We start from the raw sequence: 6,699 nt of genomic DNA, 5'->3' as shown, positions 1-6,699 counted from the left end.
ACATATGTCCAAAACCCAAAGTCAAACTCGGCCCCACCGATTTGATCTATCCGGCGTCACCGAGTTCAGTTGACATAGCCACTGCAGAAACCCTAGACAATTCGGTCTCACTGATACGGATCTCGGTCTCATCGAGATGTCCCCGCAAACTCTCTGTTTCCCTTTGTAACATTTCAGTCTCATGGAAATGAGCGATCGATCCCACCGAGTTTGCTTGACCAACCCTCTGTTTGATCTTTGCTGAAATAGGTCTCACCGAGTTCATGCAATCGGTCTCACCAAGATGAGGTTTTGCCCTAGCCCAAGCACATCGAACCCACCAAGTTGATCATGTCAGTCCCACCGAGATTCCTAACATTCACATTTTGAACTGAATCGGTCTCACCGAGTTCTTCTATTCGGTCTGACCGAGTTGGGTCAAATGTGTGTAACGGTTGGATTTTGTGTGGAAGCTATATATACCCCTCCACCCCCATCTCCATTTGAGAGAGAGCCATCAGAATGTGCCTACACTTTCAGTACTCATTTTCTGAGAGAGAACCACCTACTCATGTGTTGAGACCAAGACATTCCAATCCAACCACAAGAATCTTGATCTCTAGCCTTCCCCAAGTTGCTTTCCACTCAAATCATCTTTCCACCATAGCCAAATCTGTGTGAGAGAGTTGAGTGTTGGGGAGACTATCATTTGAAGCACAGGAGCAAGGAGTTCATCATCAACACACCGTCTATTACCTTTTGGAGAGTGGTGTATCCTAGATTGGTTAGGTGTCACTTGGGAGCCTCTAACAAGATTGTGGAGTTGAACCAAGGAGTTTGCAAGGGCAAGGAGATCGCCTACTTCATGAAGATCTACCCGAGTGAGGCAAGTCCTTCATGGGCGATGGCCATGGTGGGATAGACAAGGTTGCTTCGTCATGGACCCTTCATGGGTGGAGCCCTCCGTGGACTCACGCAACCGTTACCCTTCGTCTCTCCATCAATGTGGATGTAAGATAGCACCACCTATCGGAACCACGCCAAAAATCTCTGTGTCTACATTGCGTTTGCACTCCAATCCTATCCCTTTACTTTCTTGCAATTAGGATGCTTTACTCTTTCCGCTGCTTATAATCTTGGCATGCTTGCTTGAAATGTATTGTGAATGCTTAAACTTGTGCTAAAACTCCACCTCAACTTGAAGAACTTAAAAACTGCTACTTCTACTTGTTGAGTGTCTAATCACCCCCTCTAGACACCTCTTCTCGATCCTTTCAATTGGTATAAGAGCATTGGTCTCCATTGCTTTGGTTTAATCACCATTGGAGGAAGATGGATGAGTCTACAATTGGGAGTATGCAACGCCCCGGATGTAACATTCCATAATTGTAACTCCAACCCTTGCCATTTCCGGCTATGTGATATGATATTTCCTTCGTGGTTGGGTTTTGTCTTTCGTTTTGCATTTTGTTCATGTCATGCATTTCATCTCATGTATGTGCATCTCATTTGCATTCGTGTTCGTCTCATGCATCCGGTCTTTTTCCTCGTTGTCCGTTTTGGATTCCGACACTCACACATTTTGAGGTAGTTCAGTAAGAGTGTTTTGGAGATGTGGTATGTCTCTATCCATTCATGCCTTTGGTTGTAATTATGGAGTAGTGTAGCATGTCTTTTCCACAATCTACTTTTGCTAAATATTGTTCCTGTCAGATTGTTAACATGAAGTTCAGTTTTGCCATGTGTTTTGCTAGTGATCCATGTACCCTATGGACTTGCTCTTGCCATGCTTAGCTTCATGAATATGTCTACTTATTGTTGGTTACCTTGTTATGCCATGAAATGCTTTGTGGTGAGTGGCATGAGCTTGCAAAGTTGCTATCATGAATCTGTTTCTATCATGCTCTGTTTTTCTTCTAAGTCTGAAACTGATCATATCATTTGCCATGTTTTCATTGATGCTACCTATTATCCATGCATCTTTGGTTAAAGTTCAGTTAGTGAGTTTTGTTCTATGTATTTAGCAATAGCATTCCATGTCTTTTTTTGCCATGATATGTTCCTGTAGCATGTTGTTTGCTAGCTCTAAAATTGCTACCTGATGCTGTTTTTGACATGTTAGTATTCTCTCTAAGTCTATGAATCTGTTATCATCTGTATTTTTTCCATGCTATTTTAAGCTTGTTCTGGTGAGTTCTAGCAGGAGCTTAGTGTTCATGATATGTAGAGCTTCACCTTTACTTTAATGACATGTGCTTTGTTGTCTTGTTGGAGTGTTGTAGCATAGTTTCTTGATGCATCTTAAGTGCTATGATGTTGTTAAGCGCAGTTTTGCATCATTCTTGTTTTGTTTGTCATTTGCAAACCGTGCATTCGTTTCCGCTGATCTTTATATCGATTTCGACCGAAATCACTCACTCTTTCTAGCGGCATGTTGTAGCATATTTGACAAGGATAGACTCTGCAGTGCTTGTCAAGCAGGAAAACAAGTTGGAGGAAGTCATCCCGTGAAGAACATCATTTCCACGAGAAGACCGCTTGAGCTACTTCATATGGATCTTTTTGGTCCCAACCCTTACAAAAGTCTCGGTGGTAACTCGTTCGGATTGGTCATTGTTGATGAATTTTGAAGATTTACGTGGGTGTTCTTTCTTGATGATAAATCGTAGGTCCAATAGATCTTCAAGAACTTCGCTAGGAAGGCCCAAAATCAATTTGAAGTGAAGATCAAGAAGGTTTAGAGTGACAATGGAACGGAGTTCAAGAACGCCAATGTGGATACCTTTCTTGACAAAGAAGGGATTTCACAGAAGTTCTCGGCTACGTACACACCTCAACAAAATGGAGTTGTTGAGAGGAAGAACCGGACACTTATTGAGATGGCGAGAATGATGCTTGATGAATACAAGATGCCAAGACACTTTTGGGCGGAAGCGGTTGAGATAGGTCCCCCTAAATTTGTGCATTATTTAAAATTTGCTTTTGAATGCAAATGAACAATCGATTAGGATCATGGGTCGCTCTTCCATGTCACATACATCTTGGTGGAGCGCTCAAAATGATGGAAATTAAAAGCATGCACTCATCACCAAGCAAAGTGAATGATCATATATGGAATATAAGAGATAATATCATCCAGGCAAGCATTAAAGTAGCATATGATCAAACACATGAGCAAACAAGTATCTCACACATAGAGTATCAACCAAGCACACAAAAAGTTTCAACCAAAAGCAAGAGAGTCAAAGAACCAAAACACTCTATCTCGAAGCGTATGATCTATACATTTCTCCCCCTTTGGCAACAAGTTACCAAAAAGTTCAAAAATGCATAGTGCTATGCGTCTCTCAGGCTTGGTCTTCGGGAGGTGGTGTAGAGAGAACTCCAAGGACGAAGGCATCTGTTGATGTAGATGGAGCTGGTGGAGTGGCTGCTGGAGGTGGCACTGAAGCTGTGGCTGCTGGTGCTGACGTTGTAGCTCTAGTATCTGATACTGGCACTGCAACAGACCTTTGTCCTCTAGGCAATCACTGAAAAGTATCAGTAGTTGCCTTGCCTTTTCTCTCTTCTGCTTCCTCCTGGAGCTGCTCAACTGTTGTTTGTATCTCAGTAACCTTTAGATCAAGATCATAAAATTTTGTCTCTATGATCCTCTCCAAGCTCTCCTGATTTTGAGTCAGGGTGGCCAAGCCCTTCTCAATCCTCAAAGTAGATTGGATCAGATATGCAAGCTGATCTTGCTTGCTCTTCAGGAAAACTTGAGATGCTTCCTCAACACTTGGCATCTTGGCAGCTTTCTCTGCTTTAGCTTTTGCTCTCTTCTCTTGTGCTTGAGCTGATGATGGTTCATCCTCATTCATCACAACCTTGTTGTCTTCAAATTCAGGATATAGGGGTAGATGCTCCCTGTCCAACAAGTATGTTCCTGTGCCCATCTTAGAATTGATGAGTTCCTAAATATGTGGAGCATACCCACAACTTCTCTTTTGGTCAGCTACTGTCCTCTTGATTGTCTCTACAATCAGGCTCATGACTTTAAACTTTTGAGGGACATCAAATAGTAGGAGCAAGTTGATGGAATGTCCTCTGATCATCTTGTGATCTCCTGACTTGGGTAGCAAAGTGTGCCTTAGGATGGTGTTGATGGTAGGCAGACCATACAACAGGTAATGTACAAACCCAAGCTTGTGTGTCTCCAAAGCTTTATCAGGGATCTCTTTGTACATGTTTGCCATTGAGTTGTGGTCTTTCTTCTTCTTTGCATACACATCCAAGTCATCTTCATGTTCTTCTAGGGCATTGATTAGCTTGGCCCATTCTTCAACAGTGGACTGGTACCTTGTACCTTCAGACACCCATGCCATCCTTCCATCTGGATAGAAGTGAGTAGTGGAGTAAAACTGCATGATCAGCTCATCATTCCATTTTGTGAGCTTCTGCCCAACAAACTTATCTACACCACATGCTTTGAAGCTGTCATATACTCCTGGGAAGTGATCTTCCTTCTCCTTGATGTACTCCCAATCAACCCATCTCATGTCACATACAATTGGCTTCTTGTCAAGCAAAATTGTCTCATAGAAGTCTTGTTGTTCTTTTGTGTGGAACCTGTAATCAACTGTAGTCCCCCTCCTCACAGCATAGGGATCAGACTGTCTCCACAATCTCAGTCCAACATCTTTCTGATGTGCATGTCCTCAGCCACTGGATGAGCATCATTGTGGTCTGGAATCTTGGGTTTCAGTTTTCACAAAACAAGAGATTCATCATCCTCTTCTTCAGCCTGAGGCACTGGGGCCTTGTTCTTCTCCTCTACAGAAATGTTCCTGGTGTTTCTCTTGGGCTTTGGGGGTTTCTGAGCTTGAGCTTTTGGAGCAGACTTGGGCTTTGATGTTGCAGCCACTGACTTGATAGCATCTCCCATAAGCTTTTGAGCTTTGGGTGTTGGAGCATCCTCTTCTTCTTCTTCTTCTTCTTCTTCATCAGAAGAATGCTTTTCAAACTTAGCCATGGGGTCTACCTTCTTGCACCATCTTCCCCTCTTTCTCTCCTTCTTTTTCTTATCCTCAGCAGCATCTTCTCCTCCAGTTGACTTGGAGGGTTCCTGAGTGGAGGCTCTGGCCTTAGACATTGGGACTCTTCTGGCAGGTGCCTTCTTATGCAACCCTGGCTTTGTTGCAGTAGCTGTGCCATACTATTTCTTCAGTACTTTCTTCCTTGAGGTAGCCTCATCCTCAACAGCCACATAGTCCTCATCCTCTGAGTCTGAGGTTCTCTTCTTCCTGGTTCTGGTGGCTGCCTTGGGCAAGTTACTTGGTGTGCTCCTGCTGCCCTCATCATAGCTGCTTGAGGGATCTGAACCCTCACTCAATTGCACTTGTTCTTCAGGTCTGTTCTGACTGTCGCTCTGGTCAGACATCTTGTCAATCTCACTGACAGCAAACCCTATGAATAGATGTAGATGAGGTAGAGTGGACCAGCATCACAAAGTGTAGAGTTTTTGCAAAACAGATGACTCAAAAACTTAGTTTTAGTTCTCTACAAAAATCATTTCGGAGCTACCGATCTGTTAAACTCAGTGATACCGAAGCAATTTGGAACCTAAACTAGTGAACTCGGTCAGACCGAGTCACAGTTCGGTGGCACCGAGATTGCTAGGGTTTCACAGAGAGTCGAACTCGGTCGCACCGATTTGCAATTTTCGGTCAGACCGAAAAGTGCATGTGCAATGGCCTAAGCCAAATTGGTGAGACCGATTTCTACAACTCGTTCGGTCTGAGATGAGTTCGGCGGAGACCTAACCCTAAATTTTTAAATCAAACCTAACCTAAAGGATGTTTTCAGTGGATAGACTGTTTGCATACGTGGTAAAGATCATGGCAAAGCAATGTGCTATGAATCAGAGTTAAGGGAATAGCACATAGAGTCGAACCCATACCCTAGTTCGGCGGGCGTTCGCTACGATGGCAACGGAGGAGCAGATTCCGTTGACGGCGACGGAAACCAGTGGCAGGAGGTCACTGGCGTCAAGGAGATGATCCGGAGACCCGAGGAGGCAGAGCACGACACACGCGCGGGCTGAGGAGTTTGAAGAAATTTCCAAAATCTCACCCGTGCGTTTATATATCCCGACCCTGTCGGTGTGACCGAGTGGAACAACTCGGTGGCACCGAGATGCAGAATCGCAAGCGGTTACTGCAACTCTGTGTGACCGAAAAGTTCAAATCGGTTGCACCGAGATAGAAAACCTAGATCAACTTAGTGAACTCGGTGTGACCGAAGTGGATGACTCGGTCATACCAAAATGCACAAAGAGGTTTTGGAATTTTAAGTCTATGACGAATCGGGGACTCCGAGTGCTCCTCACATGGAGTGGTTCGAATCTGACTTGATCAAATTTTGTGATGTAGCATGAATAGAGTTTGAGACGAGAAAAGCATAGATAGCTAGAGGGAGTTCTTAGGCATTCTTGTCCATCCATTTGGCAAAGGAGAAAAAGCCAAACAATCAAAGCAACAAATGGATGTCCTCGAATGAGTAAAATATGCAATCAACATGCTCACACAATTAAATGGCAAATGAAATATGTGACAAAGCATGCACAAACACGCTAGCATCTATCAAGCAATTTGGCGATGACTAGGTCATCTATATATGAGTATATTGACTTAGGAGTCAAATGAAAACATTTGATCATAGGTCATACTCATCGTTTAAGCA

The sequence above is a fragment of the Triticum aestivum genome, chromosome 7D (assembly GCF_018294505.1).
Source record: "Triticum aestivum cultivar Chinese Spring chromosome 7D, IWGSC CS RefSeq v2.1, whole genome shotgun sequence".
NCBI classification, from domain to species: Eukaryota; Viridiplantae; Streptophyta; class Magnoliopsida; order Poales; family Poaceae; genus Triticum; species Triticum aestivum.
The sequence above is the reverse complement of the archived record's forward strand: the minus strand, read 5'-3'. Positions refer to the sequence as shown.